The sequence below is a fragment of the Balaenoptera physalus genome (genome assembly GCF_965194825.1).
Source record: "Balaenoptera physalus genome assembly, chromosome: 1".
Lineage (NCBI taxonomy): Eukaryota > Metazoa > Chordata > Mammalia > Artiodactyla > Balaenopteridae > Balaenoptera > Balaenoptera physalus.
In genome coordinates, this window is record NC_138882.1 from 191,350,725 (window position 1) to 191,368,441 (window position 17,717).

Here is a 17,717-nt window from a genome sequence, read left to right on the forward strand (position 1 = left end):
AGATGCGTAGCTTAATTTTTATGGAATGCCCCAGAAGTACTTGGTATTGCCATCTATCTATCCATCCATCCATCCACCCATCCATCCACGCATCCATCCATCCATCCATCCACCCACCCATCTATCCTTCCATCTACCCAATCATCCACCCATCTATCCATCCATTCAGCTAACCATCTATCCATCTACCCATTCATCCATCCATCCCTCCATCCATCCATCCATCCACCCATTCATCCATCCATCCCTCCATCCATCCATCCATCCATTTAATAGATCTATTTATTTAGTGACTACCATATGCCAGGCACTGGGCTAGAGAGGTGAACAAATTATTTATGGAACCTGCCTCCATGGAGCTTTGGAGAGAAGGTAAATATGAAATAAAACACTAAAATAAATACATAAAGACATAATACGAGAGTATTATGAAGGAAAAGCACATAGTGTGATGGCAGATTATGACGGGGTGCCTTGTAGGTTTGGGGGGTTGAGATTTAAGCTGAGACTTAGTAAGAGGTAGCAAATGAGGAAGGGGAGGAGGAGGGAGAGTGGGTACCAGAGGCCAGAGGCCAGAACAGCGTCAGTACCTTGGGAACCAGAAGGCGGCCAGTAGAACCGGAACGCGGTGGAGGGAGGGAGGGACAATGCAGAGGGGGTTACACAGGGCTTAAAGACCAGCTCTTTCTGAAAGCAAATATGCTTTCTAAGGACGTCCAGATAGGAAGGGTTTCCAGGAATGCAGGTTTCCCAACACACACTCTGGGTTTCTTTCTGGAATTCACATTTGTATGACCTGCCTCAGGGGAGAGTAACATAGGATAAAGACACCAAAAAGGACCCAAACACCCAGCACGTTCCATAAGCCCTAGCGGCTCTTCCCAAACCCCAAGCAGAGTTTTGGAGGATGACCATCTAGAAAAGTATAAGCAGGGCAGCTCAGAGGCTCCCCTACCCGGAAAGGACTTCAAAGTCGTGTAGTCCGAAATCCCCATCTCCAGGAAGCCTGCAAGCCGGGACCAGTAGTTTCCAGTGGGCTGCTTCCCATCAAGCCCAGTCCGGCAGGCAGAGCTCCTGAGGCAGGGCCGCCCCCGCCCCTCCCCATCAGGCCCTCCCAGGTCAGTGCACTCACCCCGGGCCACTGCAGACAGCCGAAGGAGGACCCCTGCAGGTAGAGGGGGAGGTGGCGAGAGGGTCCTCTCAGGACCAACGTCCTGGAGCCACTCTGCCACCTCCCTCGGCGCAGGGAGCCGGCACCAGGGCGATGTTGCCTGCGACTCAGAGTAGGGACCCTGGGTCCCGGGAGAAGTACTCGACACCCCGAGGAACAAATAAAGCGCCCTTGTGTGTGAAAGGCAGGCAGGAAACCCTTGCTTCAAGGGCCGTTTCACCCACCCACATGGGGAGCCTGGGGAAGACCCCCGCTCTGCCCCACCTTCCACCCTCCACACGTGCGGACAAACACAGAGCCCCCTCTCCAAGATCTGCCCTCCTTGTCCAAGCTGACGGGATTCCCAATTGCCTGTGGCCAGCATGGAGAGGGAAACATTCTGGAAACAGCCCCCTGAGCTCTGCCCCGGAAGACTGCTCCCGCCACACCGCTCCTGCAGACCTCAGCCGGGGCCCGTTCCCACGGGGACTCCCAGATGCTGGAGAACATTCTGGGAACTGGGAGGATGTTCTGGATGGGGGGCGGGGAGTGGGGTAATAGTCTGACGGGTGGAGAAGCTGCGTGTGCTGTAGGGAGAAAAGCTACAGGCTGAGAGTCAAGACACCCGGCTTCCAACACAGTGACTTTCAAAAAGCTTAGGAGTTCAGAAACATAGAAAAGTGCTTATTATGTAAAACAAAGTGAAAAAAGTAGGGTACAAAATTGCACAGAGTAAGAACCCAGCTGTGTACAAATCCAGAGGCAAAGGTGTAGAAATTGGTGAAATCGGGGCAACTGCCAAGTTCTTCTAAAGGTACTTTTTTAAACCTTTCAACCTTTCCTTCAGGAGCACATGTCGCTACGAGACCTGGATGGCCACATCCTTTACTGGAAATTCTGAAATCCACAAAAGCTCAGGAAACCCAGTTTTCTTCTTAAATTTAGCAGCATGTGGTGGCGAGATTTAATCTGAATTGACACAAGTTCTAGCCCTTATTTACCCCACTTCGTGTGAACATTCATATGTTTCGCTGCAGAAATATCAATGTGTTTGCTTATCGGGCTTTGCTCCAAAGCCACTGGGGTTGAGCCAGCACACGCACCGATGACTCTTCCCAAATCCGAAGGATTCTGAATTCGGCAAACAACTGACCCAAGGGTTCCTGGGAGGGGAACAGAAATTTAAAACACACACCCAGTAACAGCAAGGAAGCCCCGGTTTTCAACCGAGTCTCAAGTTTCGGGTCTGATACTGCTGACTTCCTGTGCGATCTTACAGGAGTCACGTCTCTCTGGGCCTCAGTTTCTGCATTTGCACCATGAAGGAGGAAGACCTTAAGTCTCTCCTGGGTCTGCCTTTCCATACGCTCGTGATTCCTGGTGCCACAATGATGGGAAGAGTCCCCAAAGAGGGCCCATCCCCTCAGCCTGCCCAGTGGCTCTTCCATCCCTGGCCAGCCAGACAGAGGAGCCCCAGGCCCATGGGAGGCGAAGAAGGTTTCCGGACATCTGGTGGCAACAGAATGGTAACTGCCCAAGGGGAAGGCGGTGCCTGCCCTTGATCCCACCCCGAACTTGCAGGCCCCCGATGGGCAAGCCCTAAGCGTGACTGCAAGTTCCAGCAAGTGCTCCTGCCAGATCATCAGTAAGGCGCAGTGGGAGGGGCCGGCAAGCTGCCTCTCCAAGGGGCTCCCTCTCCGAGGGTGTTCCTCCCTGGAAGAAAGGCCCAAGGGAGCCAAGTCCCAATGGTGGGATTTTAGGGACTTGAATGACAGGATGGGGGGCGGGAAGGAGGGGCATTCCTTTCTGTCCCAAAGTGCGAAGCACTGTGATACCCCCTCTGCACGTGCACTTGCTGGATCCTCCTGACACCTGTGACGTGCAAAGAAAGCACAGTGAACTTGAACGGGATGGAGAAAGCATCCCACACCCCAGGGGTCGTCTCCCCCACATTACACCACCACCCCACGGCTTTGTGATTTTTAACTTTCTTCTAATTTTAGGATCCTAGCAGCGTTCTGAGAACCCCTCTGAGTGTTTTAGGGAGATGGTAATGGTCCTACACTAAAATAATTCAACCAACACTATAATTTTAGTGCCACCATCAAAATGAAATAATGGCTGTTTACCATGTTACACCTTTCAAATGACCTTCATTTGAATACAAATTGTGGCTTGAAATTCTAAAAGCTGCTCTGTTCCAGAAGGCTGCAAAATGCAAGAACTCAGTGAGGGCTCCTCTACCCAAGCCTCCTCCCCGGGACCACCGGGGACCGCAGTTTAAATGGATCTCTTTCTCTGGAGCTGCCGGAGACCCATTTAGCGCCTCCATGCAGAATGGAAGGGCCTCCATTAGTGTTCCTTGAACTGAAATCTCGACTCTAGAAGCTTCCTATCCAGTCTAAAACATGCTGTCGTTAATACTGCCTTTCCTTTACACCCAAATAAAAGCTTTTTAAGAACCCAAGTTCAGCACTTTTCAGATATGTGACTTAGGCTAAGCACTTCATTTCTCTACATCTTAGTTTCCACATCTGTAGAACAGTAAAAAAATAAAATCTACCCTGTAGGTTGTTGTCAAGAGTAACATAAAAAGCTCAACCCAGTGCCTGGCACACAGAGCGTGCTCAGTTTCTTTGCTGTGCTGACGCCACCCCGCCTGCCCTGCTGCTTCTCTCAGGTTCTCTGTGGGGTGCAGGTTCCAGCCTAGGGCTGGACCCTCATTCCCTCTCTCCCATCCAGTGCCCCTGCTCCTGCTGTTTGCCTGGCTTGGATCCAGAATATTCCTTTCCCTCCTCTCTGCCTATTCATGGTTCATCCATCCTTCAGGGAGAACTTGGCTCCTGCCTTCCAGAAAGCCCCCTGGACCATCCTGGCCTGTGCTCACCTCCTCGTGGGTGACTCAGGGCCCATCACAGATGTGCCAGCTGCTCCAAGGGCCTGACTTTCAGGTGGATGCTCTCTCTCTCTCAAAGGCAGTTTCCTCAAGGAAGGAGCCCTTGTCTCCAGGTCCTCCCTCCTAGGTCCCTTATACGCTTCACAGAAGGTCCTACGGACGTGTCTTCTTCAATATCGTGCCCATTCATGCTTCTCTTTCTTTTCCCTGGTTCTGACTTTCATCACTTCCTACCAAGAAACCCAAGGAAGCCTCCATGTTGGTCTCTGCCCCCAGACGCCCCCTGTTTCATTTGATGCTGGTGCCCATTGAGATTCCCACAATTCCCATCTGATTAGGTCCAGCTCCTGCCCCAGCAACTTCAGGGTAGGTGTCCCTGTGCCTAACTTGAGTCCATTCCAGTTGCCCAACCTAAATCCACATCCATCATTTGGCAACAGAAAGGAAGGGATCCCTGGCACACACCACAGCACAGGAGAACCTTGAAAACATTACACCGAGTGAAAGAAGCCGGACACAAAACATCACATATTGTAGAATTCCATAGACATGAAATGTTCAGAGTAGAAAAAGCCATAGAGACAGAAGGTAGATTAGTGGTCTCCAGGGGCTGTGGGGTCTCTTCTTGGGGTGATAAAAACATTCTAAAATTAATTGTAGTGATCGATGCAAAACTCTGAATGTACTAAAAACCACTGAATTGTACATCTTAAATGGATGAATTCCATCCCAATAAAGCTGTTTTTATGCTCCAATCAGGTTCTACCTCCATTTTCTCCCACCGTCCTCCCCTACCAGCCTGAACTGGGATTTGTCACTCCATTCAACCTATCCAAAGAATACGCATCCTTCAAGGCCCAGCTCCTCAAGTTCCTGTGGCACTCATTCATTCATTCATTCATTCACTCACACACGCTTCCAACAAATGATGACTGTGGATGTACCGAGAATTCAAGAGCATCCAGAGCCTAAATGAAAAACAAACAACAACGAGAAACAGGAAAGCAAGCCAAAGGAAGGTTACAGTGCAATGGTGCTCACCATGCCATTCCCGTGGTCCTTAATATTTTTACTGAGTTTTCCAGGTTTCTCTTATTCCTCTTGAGAAGATCCTGGATAAGAACAACGTTCTGTAGTCTCGCTTTCCCCCCACAGCTCACACGGCTTGTAGCGGGTGGAGCAAGTGCTGGAATTGGCTTCAGAAGACCCGGGATCGGCTTCCAGCTCCGTCGACTGTGTGACCCTGGGCAGCCACTTCACCTCTGCCCACTGCCGTCCCCCTCGGAAACAGCGATGGCGCCTCCTCCACGAGAAAAGCCGTGTGTAGCAGGGTGATTTATTGGGAATTTAATTTGGCAAGAGACTGTTGAAAAACTAACTTGTATCTTGTAGACTCAACAGAAATGAAAGAAAGGTAGTTTCCCCTTCTCCCAGGAAGATGGCAAGCCTTGTATTCATTCCGACAAATACTTGATATTTGTTGGATGAGTGGATGACTTTTTTTCTGATTATGTACCCCTATGGAGAAGGTTTCAGGGCTGGAAGAAGAAGTTGTTTGACTGCCCTGAAGGAGTATCCCTGGACAGAGGTCTCTGTACTTCCAAGGTCTCTGAGCTGACTCCTGAGATGGGAGAGGGCCGAGTTTCCACCCAGAGGAGGCCTGATCCTGGGGCGTCAGCCCGTTCATGGTCTGGAGGGGACGCAAGTGGAGGATCTCAGGGTGCAGGGACCTGAACTTGACCAGACACGGCAATGCAGGACCTCAGCGGTGGGGTGGGGGCCCGCGAGCACCAGGCACTAAAGCAAGGCTATGAGTGACCCTGCTTGGCAAGTAGAGCCACCAGAGGGGCAACCCAACCCCAAAAGTCCTCTGCTTTCCTCCGCTGGCCTCAGCAAAGCTGGGCAAGCCACACACAGAGGGGCTCTTCTGGACTCTTCTAAGACCCCAGGGGGGCCCTGAGAACTCTAGATGTGGGACGAACCTCTCCTCGTGGCAGATGGGGCCTCGAGCTGGATTTCCCTGGATTTAAGCAAAGAAACGTAACCTTGCCTGCACTCCCAGGATCTTGGAACAGTTCCAACCTGACATGTAGAGGGGATCCTCAGAGGTGATTAACTCATAACCACCTCACCAGCCAAGCACTATTCCTAGACTGGGAAACAACGGATGCTTTATTTTTTGAGACAAGACCAGAAAACCATCAGAGAACTGGGGCTGAGAGAAAAGCATGGTCTCTCAAAAGTTCCTGCTGGTTCGGGGATCCCAGAAAAGTAAGGAAAGAAACAAGCTGAAAAGGATCATGAAGAATGCTTCAAAACCCTGGGACAGACAGACAGAGAACAGGCACAGAATATTCAGGAAAAAAAGCTGGGAACAGAAGAGAGTGGGAACCCTGTTAAAAATGAAAGAGCCCTGCGACTCCCAAAGTGCTATTGGAATAAGAGGTGAGTCTCTCAATATTGATTTACTGATTAATAATACTGGAATCTTAGAGATTAGTCCTAATCCTGAGGACAGCCTGTGGCTGGGAGCCCGATGGCAGGGGTCCCAAGGACACATCATTTCCCTTGCCAGGGCTTAAGCAGGTGGCTGTGAATCTCAGTGGGAGAATATTTTCCAAAAACAAATAGGTTCTAGGCAGCAAACATAGGGCTCTAAACCATGGGAGATGGACCCAGACAAATACCCCAATTCGATGTGGCTCAGCGCTCACCCCCAGTCCGGCTTCAAAGCAATCTGCAGAACACAGCTTCCCCACACACGCGCCAAACCTAAGCCTTCTGTGCCCAGTTGCAAAGGGCCAAGAGATGACAGTCCTGACACCTGGACGATCCTCCAGGACATCCGGCCAGGTGAAAGGAGCCCAGCTTCCTCAAAGCCTCCACTTTGGGAGCCTCTGTGCCAGCCGGGGCCCGAGCAAGACATCCACTGGCATGGAGAACGGAGCCGACAGGAGGCTGTGGGACAAGCTTCCCCAGCCATCTCCCCGGCCACCGCCCAACTCCCCAGTTCACAGAGAGCCCTTTGCTCTGGGACAGAACCCAACAGAGCAGCTATCTCCATCATTCTCTCAGCTTATTTAAGAAAAATTGCGTGCCTATGATTAAAGACCGTCATGCTGTGTGCCACCTCCATTTAGAGTTTATTTTACGTTAAATCTCCAAGCCAGAGACCCTCCAGTCGGTCTGCATAAGGCAGAGTTATTGGTCCAAGTGGTTTTAAAAATAGATGCAACTCCAGACCCCAAGAAACTGAAGGGATATTATGGGAATACACAACTGTATTGTTGCGTTACTATATGAAAAATTGAATTCTCAGCTCCTCTGTTCCCCTCCCACTCCTCCCTCTCCTGGTTCCTCACCTGAGACACTGCAGCTCCTGGCACCAAGATCAGTATATATTACAAATGACCTCCCCATCAGAACAGCCCAAACCAAGCTGCAGGGGCCCGAGCTGCCCTGTGTGCTGTGCAGGGGGTCCGATAAACTCCAGCTTCTGTCTTTCTTCAGACCAGAATGCCATTCCGGGTCAAATTTTAACTAATGACAACCCCACAAAAAATCAGCCACAGCTTCAAGCTGGATTCGGGAATCACATGTCACCACGGGCCTCCCAGGCAAGCTGGTCCTGACAGGGGAGGTCCATTTTGGCTCTGAGATTTGGTGTGAAAGTTTCTTCCCCAGGCCAGACTTCCTGGATGTGGCAGGCAGCCTCTCCAGCTCAGGCTCCCCGCCAGCCACAGTGGAAGTAAGAAGAAGGGGATCCTTTATTCATGCTAATGGCCACAGGAACAGCCAACACTCATGAGCAGTTGCCACAGTTCACAGTTCCACCTGTGTGTGGATACAGAAAATAAAGTCTACCCCACCTGGACTTCCCTCCACTATCAGCCCCTGCTATAAACTCAATGTTTGTTTCCCCAAAAACTCACATGCTGAAATCCTAACCCCTAATGGGATGGGATTAGGAGGTGGGGCCTCCAGGAGGTGACTAGGTCATGAGGGTGAGGCCCTCACGAATGGGATTAGTGCTCCTATAAAAGGGACCCCAGAGAGCGACTCCCCAGCCCTCAGAATTATGAGAAATAAACGTCTGTTGCTTATGAGACACATGTTCTATGGCATTTTATTATCCTAGCCCAAATAAACTAAGTTCCCCGAACCAAGATTTCCCTGGCCAATCGCCAGCCCCTCAGGTAGCCGGGTAGGCAGCATTCTTCGTAGAATATAAGCTCAGTGAGGGCAGAGGCCATGCTTGCCTGGTTAGCCACCCTAATGCCTGGAAAAAGCAGCCTGGCACCCAGCAGGCACTCAATGGAATCGACCAGAATGAATAAAGATTCATTGCAGACACTGGCACAAGACAGTGCTTACTAAACATGGCTCCTCACTCCAAATGCAGAAAAAGTAAAAATTCAGACACTTGTCGAATGTCAAATCAATATTAATTTACTCAAAGGCACAAGTAAATGTCTTAAACGAGGGTTTTTTGTCTTTATTAAAGACAAATGACCAGGTGTGTCACTAGGAGTATACACAGGACTCTCTTTAAGTTGCTTATTATGCTTCCCTGCAATTTACAGAAGCTTACGTTCCTTAGACACTCTAGAAACCAAGTTCCCTCCCCTCTAGAGCAAGGGAACAGTTCTCTCCTGGGCACGAGACCCTGCCTTATCAAACCTTCTCTGTGCAGACGCTCCGTAGAGAGAAGGCACGTGCTCCTTCCAGAGCCCTCAGCATCGCCCCCTGCTCTTCTCCTTCCCAACAGTGCCAAGTGCAAAGCCGGGCTGGTGCTTTGCCTGCCCTTAGGCACTGCGCTAAGACCATCTGCCTCCTGCTCGCAGCCTGTCAGAGACACACAAGGTCTCCCCTCGAAAAAGCAGCCAGCAGCTCCAGCGGGAGGCTGAGGGGCAGGTGGAGAGTGCACTAAGTCACACCTGGGTGGCAGCGATGATGCCGCCAGGGGACCCAGGGACCCGGCGCAGACAAGCCCGCCTGCTTCTCCAGCACAGCCCTGTCCTTCTCTTTCCTTCCTTCTTCGGGAAGCAGGACCTCCATCCCCATCACTTACCTGATAACGATGGAGAACAGTCACGGGTGTTTTCACCCTGGACACAGACACCATTATCCTGCACCAACTCAGCTCTCATACAATGAAGATTTAAAAGTTATTCAATGCCTTTTTATCAAAGGCCTGCCTGTGGATCTATTCTTCAGTTAGAAATCTACCCAGAAGGTGCTTTTGCCACTGTGCAGCTTACGAGACAACCGTAAAAGTCACAGTAAGGGTGGAGGGGAAAGAACTGTCCCCCCCTCCCCCAGAGTGCTTACAAAGGCCTTGGGATATTACAATTTCAATTTTTCTGTTTTCTATTTATCTGTGATCCTAATTGAAGTTGCAGCAGAATGACACAATACAACTGCACATCCTGCTATCTGATTACCTTTTCATAAGCGTAGTGCCACAAAGAAGAAATTTTGACACTCCAGCAAAAGAGACATTGCTATAAATACTCCCACTCCCAGACACCTACGTGTAATTACTCATAAAGAGTGAGGAGGATGAGGAGAGAGCGAGGACCCGTTATGTGTTTTTCTTCTTCAGGAACTTCTTGTGCTCCTTCTATTAATTACTTTCAAGGTTTACTCCATCTCGGCTTTCTGCTCCTTGACAGTCTGAAGATGACAGAGAACCAGCAGCTGGGTGACGGAGAGGCAGGCCACTCTGGAAAGCAAAGGGGCTTCAGAGCCCCTGGAGGACGGCAGGCAAGGCTGAGGGAGGCCCCCAGCGCCTCTTCTCCCATGCCTGGTCTCTGCCCCGGCCTCCGCTCTCCTGCAGTATCTCCACCACCCAATTCCGTAACCTGGGAGCTATTTGCATCTCACTGTTCTGCTCCCCGCAGCACATATGGAGAATGCATATGATACGTCAGGCGGAAAAAGCAGGACATAAAATCCTATATAGAGTAGGATTACACATACATTAAATATATGCATACATACAAAAGAAGGCATAGAAGATGTACATCGAAATGACAATGGTGAGTGGCCAACAGGCACATGAAAAGATGCTCAACATCGCTAATTATTAGAGAAATGCAAATCAAAACTACAGTGAGGTATCCCCTCACACCGGTTAGAATGGGTAGCATCAGAAAATCTACAAACAACAAATGCTGGAGAGGGTGTGGAGAAAAAGGAACCCTCCTACACTGTTGGTGGGAACGTAAATGGGTACAACCATTATGGAGAACAGTATGGAGAGTCCTTAAAAAACTAAAAATAGGGTTACCATATGATCTAGCAATCCTACTGCTGGGCATATATCTGGAGAAAACTATAATTCAAAAAGATACATGCACACCAATGTTCATAACAGCACTATTTACAATAGTCAAGACATGGAAACAACCTAAGTGTCCATCGACAGATGAACAGATAAAGAAGATGTGATACATATATATACAATGGAATATTACTCAGCCATAAAAAAGAATGAAATATTGCCATTTGTAGCAACATGGAGGGCCCTAGAGATTATCATACTAAGTGAAGTAAGTTAGACAAATATCATATAATATCACATATGTGGTATCTTAAAAAATGATACAAATGAACTTATTTACAAAACAGAAACAGACTCACAGACATAGAAAACAATCTTATGGTTACCAAAGGGGAAAGGTGGGTGGGGGAGGAGGGATAAATTAGGAGTTGGGGATTTACAGATACACACTACTATATGTAAAATAGATAGGGACTTCCCTGGTGGTCCAGTGGTTAAGAATCTGCCTTGCAATGCAGGGGACGTGGGTTCGATTCCTGGTCGGGGAAATAAGATCTCACATGCCGCAGGGCAACTAAGCCCACATGCACCGCAACTACAGAGCCCACACACTCTGGAGCCCATGCACCACAACTAGAGAGAAGCCCATGTGCCACAACAAAAGATCTCGTGTGCCGCAGCTGACCCAACGCAGCCAAAAATAAACAAATAAATAAATTTTAAAAATAAACAAATAATATAAAATAGATAGACAAGGGAATTCCCTGGCGGTCCAGTGGTTAGGATTCCATGCTTTCACTGCCAAGGGCACGGGTTCAATCCTTGGTCAGGGAACTAAGATCCCACAAGCTGCGTGGTGCAGCCAAAAAAATAAAATCAAAAATAAAATGAAACAGATAGACAATAAGGACATACTGTATAGCACAGGGAATTATATTCAATATCTTGTAATAACCTATAATGGAAAATAATCTGAAAAAGAATATATGTGTGTGTGTATATATATATATATATATATATATATATATATATAAAACTGAATTACTTTGCTATATACCTGAAACTAACACAATGTTGTAAATCAACTATACCTCAATTTAAAAAGAGAAAATATTATAATAATAGATGATATAAACTTTTTAAAAAATGGCAATGGTGGCTGTGTGTGTGGCAAAGCAATGGAAATATTTTCTTTTCACATTCCTAACATTTCTGGAAGATCACCACTGTATATTATTTAATTAATAAAAACAAATAAATTCATAATTTAAAATGATTTTACAGAGATGGAGAACAAACTAGTGGTTGACTGGGGTTAGAGACAGGGGGAGGGGAAGACAGGTTGACTATGAAGGGTAGCGGGAAAGCTCGTGGTGATGGACCAGTTCTGGATCTTAATTGTGGTGGAGGTTACACAAATCTACACACATGACATGAAGTGACTAGACACTTACACGCACACTGTGTCAATGCCTGTTTCCAGCTTGTGACATGGTACTACAGTTCGGTGAGAGGTGGCCCTGGGGGGAGGGGCTGGGTGAAGGGTACATGGGTCTCTCCGTACCATCGTGGCAACTCCCTGTAATTTTCTAATGATTTCAAGATAAAAGTTTGAACTAGATCTAACTGGTCCACATCTAATGCAGAGGAAGATGGGCAAAGCCTAAACTGTGGGTCTACACTAGCTTTTAAGGGCAATAAACACCTATTCAACCTTTGTCTGGTAAGCACAGAAAGACCAAGATCGCACACTTTCCCATTGTATTTAGCCCTCCCAGAAACCCAGAAGGTAGGTCCCCATGTTATGGATGAGGACACCGAGGCAGGAAATGTGCACAGAGCTCGAATAAGCCCATCTGACCACGGTTTGCATCCAAAAGTTCATCTCCCGTGGGTACCACTTACATCCAGCATGTCATTGAGCCTCTGCACAGTTTTGAGGGGGAGCCCGACCAGGTCACGGGGTAAGAAACGTCACAGCAACTGGGTCCAGGACTCTGCCTGCCGGGCGGGCAGCCCCCCTCCCCGGCCGCCTCACTTCTGCGGCGCCCCCCCCACCCCAGCCCAGCTCCGTTCAGGTCACGTGCATCCCACTGCCGCCGCCACAGATCACAAACACCACCTCCTTCCTGCCCAGACTCCAAGTTCAGGCCTGTAACCTGTATCCTGTTCGTAAGTTGCCTGATTTAGCCCAGCTCGGGCTGATGTGACAGTGCACCTGGCAGTGGATGAGGCAGCCGGTTTAGCCCATGCTGCAAATGCTCACGGAGGCCAAGCAAGGACCCTCCCCCCAGACCCCACCCCACCCCCCAACAGTGTATGTCAGCTGCCAGCCTTGCCCCTTTGGTCTACTCACCAAGATGCAGCCAGGAGCTTTCTAAGGCAAGACGGGTGCCTTCCTCAGTGGCTCCTCTCTCATTTAGGATAAAACCCAAACTCCTTAAATGTCCCCCAACCGTTGGAGACAGACCCTTGCAGCCCACCTCACCACACGTCTCCTCCCCTCACTCCGTGCTGCAGCCACACTCACACCCTGCACTGTCATCTCCAAGCCACGCACATTCTGTTCCCTCCGCCCAGCATGCTCTTCCCTGTAACCCAACCACCACCTCCACCCTCTACTCATCCACCTCCTTCTGCCAGGGTGTCTCCAGTTCATCCTCAGCACTTCCTGCGGGACTCTTCCCTGACCCACCAGGACTGGATTCTATGCCCTGAACAAGTGCTCCAGGAACCCCTGCCACACGTCCAATGCACACATTGATCACATTCTTCATCATTGCCTGTTGCTTGTCTACCTCCCCCAGAGGACTGTCAGCTCCGAGACAGCCCAGCACAGCGCCTGGCACACAGGAGGGACACAGTAAATATTTATCAAGTTCATCGGTTTCAGACAAACAAGCTGACATGACTTCCCAAGGTCAGGTTCACAGGTGGAGAGCTGGGACAGGAACTCAGGTAAGGTGGACCCTGGAGGCTGTGACCTTTCCAACCGAACCAAGGATGAGGAGAAGGGCAAGGCCAATCCCATCAGCCTTGATTTCTGGTCTTGTCCCAGCACAGACAGAAGCCGGGGGCAGGCCAGGCCACAGCACGGCCCGCTGTCCTCAGCAGAGATCTGGAGAACACAGCCAGAGCCTCATTAGGAACAGTTCCCTGGGCAAAGGAAGGGGGCAGCCGGCTGCTCCTGAGGGTGCCATCTAGGGCAGGGTGAGCCAAGGGAATTCAGGGGTTCCATGACTCAGGGCATGGGGGTGGTCTCGGCAGCAAAGGGAACAAGCTGCTGAATGCTTCAGGTTCAGTTTGGCAATGTGCCAATGTTCCTGGAGTTTAATGCATTATTATTAGTTTGCATATTTATAATGTGCCCTCTAGTTATTAACGGTGATATAATGCCAACCGAGAAAACCAAGAGACCTCAGAAATATTTACATAGCAGCATAATTAAGACTAAAAGCTGAGTCACCCAGGGATCCTACTGATTTTCCTGGAGGGGAAAAAAATGGGACAATCTGACTTCACACGCTGCCCTAAGACCCTCCCTAAATCTGCGCCAGGCAGAAGCCCCCTGTGCCTCCCCCGTGACCACCCTCTGACGTCAGCAGAAGACAGACGCTCTATGAAATGCACACTTGCTGCCCCTCCTCAGACTCAGCCCAGACCTTCCAAGTGCGGGACGCCCCACGTGCACGGCATGGCTAGAGCTGTGGGGAGGAGGGGGCCAAGGCAGGGACATGAGGCCCCCAACGCAAGGGCCCTCTCCATGCTGACATCCCCCAGGGAATCCTTGAACATAGGCTCTGAGGGTCCCCTTCGATATAGAAAGCTCTCTGAATGACCAGCAGCAAAGCCCCACCAGGACTCCAACATCAATTATGGGGTCAGAGGCAGCGGACCTCTCACTGAGTGAGCCCCTTGGCCAGGTCCCATAGCAAAGAAGCAGCTCCATCTTTTCAAGAGGAAATGTCATTCTGAGGCCCATCCCCCAGCCCCTCCCCACATTCTCTGCTTCTTCCTCCTTCCAGAGCTCTACTTTCCAAGGGGAAAACTCAGGTTTGTTCCAGTGAGTTCAACCACGATTTTTCCACAAGTATCTTTTAAAATGAAAAAGGAGGGCTTCCCTGGTGGCGCAGTGGTTGGGAGTCTGCCTGCCAGTGCGGGGGACGTGGGTTCGAGCCCTGGTCTGGGAAGATCCCACATGCCACAGAGCAACTGGGCCCGTGAGCCACAATTGCTGAGCCTGCGCGTCTGGAGCCTGTGCTCTGCAACAAGAGAGGCCGCGATGGTGAGAGGCCCGCGCACCGCAATGAGGAGTGGCCCCCGCTTGCCGCAGCTGGAGAAGGCCCCCGCGCAGAAACGGGGACCCAACACAGCCATAAATAAATAAAATAAATAAATTTTTTTAAAAAAAATGAAAAAGGAAATAGGTTTTAAAAACGAGGGAAATCAACTGATGAAAACATAAATAAAATGTGGTCTCATCCATACAATGGAATATTACTCAGACACCAAAAGGAAAGAAGCGCTGACACAAGCTACCATGTGGGTGAACCTTGAAAATACAATGCTAAGTGAAAGAAACCAGATACAAAGGTCACAGATTGTATGATTCCATAGATATGTAGGGTCCGGAGTAAGCAAATCCGTAGAGACAGAAATTAGTGGTCATTGAGGGCTGGAAGGGATTAGGGCGCTGGGGGTGATGGTAAGGGGTTTCTGTGGGGGGTGATGAAAATCTTCTACAATTGATTGTGGTGATAGTTAACACAATTCTGGGAATATACTAAAAGTCACTGAATTGTACACTTTAAATGGGTGAATTGTTTGCTATACGGATTCTATCTCAATTTAAAAAAAAAAAAAAAAGAAGCACTTGGAAGAAATTCCTGTTTCTCCTGCATGGGGCCTGATTCTTAGCATGGCCGTGTCCCGCAGGTCTGCCGACTGGAGCCTGGGCAAAGCTTAACGCCCCTTCCCCTGTCCATGGCTGCCCATTCCCCACCCCCTGCCCCCACTCCAAAAGCCCCAGCTTGCTCTTGACACAGGAAGCCGCTGCGACAGTGCCAGAAAGATCCCAAGACTGAAGATCTACATTCCACAGGACGCATCGAGCAGTAACCAATGCCAGAAACGCGGCAGCGAGCTTGCAATAAACGTCCTCCTGTTCGGCTTCTGAAAGGGTCTCCGATAGGCAGTTAATGCCGCATTCAGGCTCCATCCAGCCTCCATCATAGGAGGTATGCAAATGCGGCTTTTGTCACAACTGGCACCAACTCTAATAACTCCCAACGTGAAAATGTTCCCATAAAAACCACCATAAAAAGTCCCTTACTTTATTGCCAGCTAAGTTTTCTTTACTTGTTGTCAGGACTTTCTCCTTACCGTTGATTAGCTAACAGGCGGCACGTCATTTTTTTTTCCTTTAGAGAAATCGGGGCTCGCAATCGCCGACCTGTCCCCTCCCTCCATCTGGAGTGTGCCTGGCTTCAGCTGCCACCACTGCCCAGCCCCCTCTGAGCCAGAGGGGCTTAAAAACCACATTTACCTTTCCCCACGGGCGGCTGAAATGCATTACTTTTGGTCTGCTCATTGCCCTCCCTGGTCAACTGGGAATATAAAAGTCAGCCTTATTTATAACAACAGAATGTTCTGTTCCCCCAGTGAGACCTGGCCCTGCCATGTACACGCATTCATGCACACACAGCACATACATGCACACATCACACGCAGAGAAGCACACACGGGCATGAAAACACACACATGCAAGCATGCACATGTGCACACGTGCACACACTCACATATCACACTGCTTTTCCCAAAGCAACATCCGTCCATCCATCCAACTCCCTGCTGGGCCCTGCCTCTCTGTGCCTTGGTGGAGAAACCTGTCTCTCTTCCCTCCTGGCACTACGCACCCAGGTAAGAGAGGATGGGGCAGCTCTCCAAGACGAGACCCTTCCTCTCTGAACACAACTAAATCTCCACCTGCCTCTCTGAGATCCTTGGAGGAGGGCCTCAAACCCCCCAACACGAGACAGCTCTTTCCGTGGCTGACCCAGCCTCCCCTCCGTGAGCCCTTCCAGAAGATGACATGATGGAAGACAGTCCCCTGCTTTCAGCCACAAAGGTCCACAGGCCCACGACTGATTCATCTTTGCAGAGAAACCTCTTGGTCCTCCTTCCAGAGAATTCCTGGTGGCATCCCATGAGCAAGACACACTAACTGCTTCCACCAAGAGGTCCGGTGGAGAAGAGAATCCAGCCACCCGTCTACGCACTGCACAGGGACCAAAGCAAAACGATGTCTGCAAAGGTTTCTTACAAAAGTGTAGACAGGAATGAGTGAGTCAGTCACCTTTCTATGCGTGACCATTGCCTCTGGGAGCAGGAGAGAGAGAAAATGCAGCCCTTAGTGTAAAGCGCCCACGTGGACCACAGAGCGGCCACTGCTCTCCTACACTGGAGGGAAGCAGGCACCACCAGCATGTTTTCCACCCAAGCAAGAAAGACCCGCGTTCTCAGATGACGTGCGGGACTGAGGTACAGTGGTTCTCCCAGGCTCTTTGCCAGTCCCCAAGGCACTGCAGAAGGGACACCCAGAGCCCCCCAAATGCTGCACCCCACCCCAGGCTCCCAGAACACTGGGCCGCCACCCAGGCACCGGGCCCGTCTCAGGCTAAGTTCGGGTAACATCAGGATGAAGCAGGACGCCCCAGCCTTCATGAGGAGCCCCCACCATCCCCCAGGGGACCCTCTTTCCCCACTAAAGCCATCGGGGTCCGGACTTGGTGAGGAACATGTCCCACCCCCTCGCTTTTCGCCCAGGATTGGTGACCACGCGCAGGAGCGGGCATCAGGGTGCAGATCGCTACCTCTCGCCCCCGAAGGGCGCCCCCAGCGCCCCCAGCCCCTCCACGCCTGCGGGAACCGCAAGCCCCCAGCCCTGAGCGGGTTGGGGGAGGGGTCGTAAAGCCCGCGGGCTGGTGAAGCCCAGGTCAGGCTCCGCCTGCCCCATTCTTCTCCTCCTGGTAGCTTTGATTCCTTTACTTGGGGTTTTAAAGGTCATGTTCTCCGTCCGCGGAAACATTCTACATGACACTTCTGAGGCAGAGGCTCTTCTCAGAGGCATTTAATCCAAGAGCAGGCACCCTCTGAAGAACAGGGTTTATAGGTCACCGCCCAGACGGCCTTATAAATCACGCCGGCTCAGGCGGGCGGCGGAGGGAGGGGGGCAGGAGGGGGCGGGGCCAGAGAGAGGAGAGGGGCCAGGGAGGGAGGGGCCAGGGAGGGAGGGGCGGGGGCAGATAGAGGGGAGGGGCCGGATTTGGAAAGGCGGGGCCGGGGGCGGGACCAGAGAGGCAGGACCATTCAGGAAGAGAGAGGAG

The 17,717-nt window shown here is 50.5% G+C and overlaps 1 protein-coding gene and 1 long non-coding RNA gene across 17 annotated transcripts in view; one reads left to right on the plus strand and one right to left on the minus strand.

The window, feature by feature from the left end:
• Nucleotides 1–14,730, plus strand: part of LOC309663733 — a 104,995-nt gene extending 90,265 nt beyond the window's left edge. Inside the window, exon 2 of the long non-coding RNA XR_014265431.1 lies at nucleotides 14,444–14,730. This is a non-coding gene — a long non-coding RNA (uncharacterized lncRNA). The remainder of the gene's footprint in view (nucleotides 1–14,443) is intronic.
• CAMTA1 (calmodulin binding transcription activator 1) overlaps nucleotides 1–17,717 on the minus strand; it is an 899,438-nt gene that overhangs the window by 698,443 nt on the left and 183,278 nt on the right. The window lies entirely within an intron of this gene.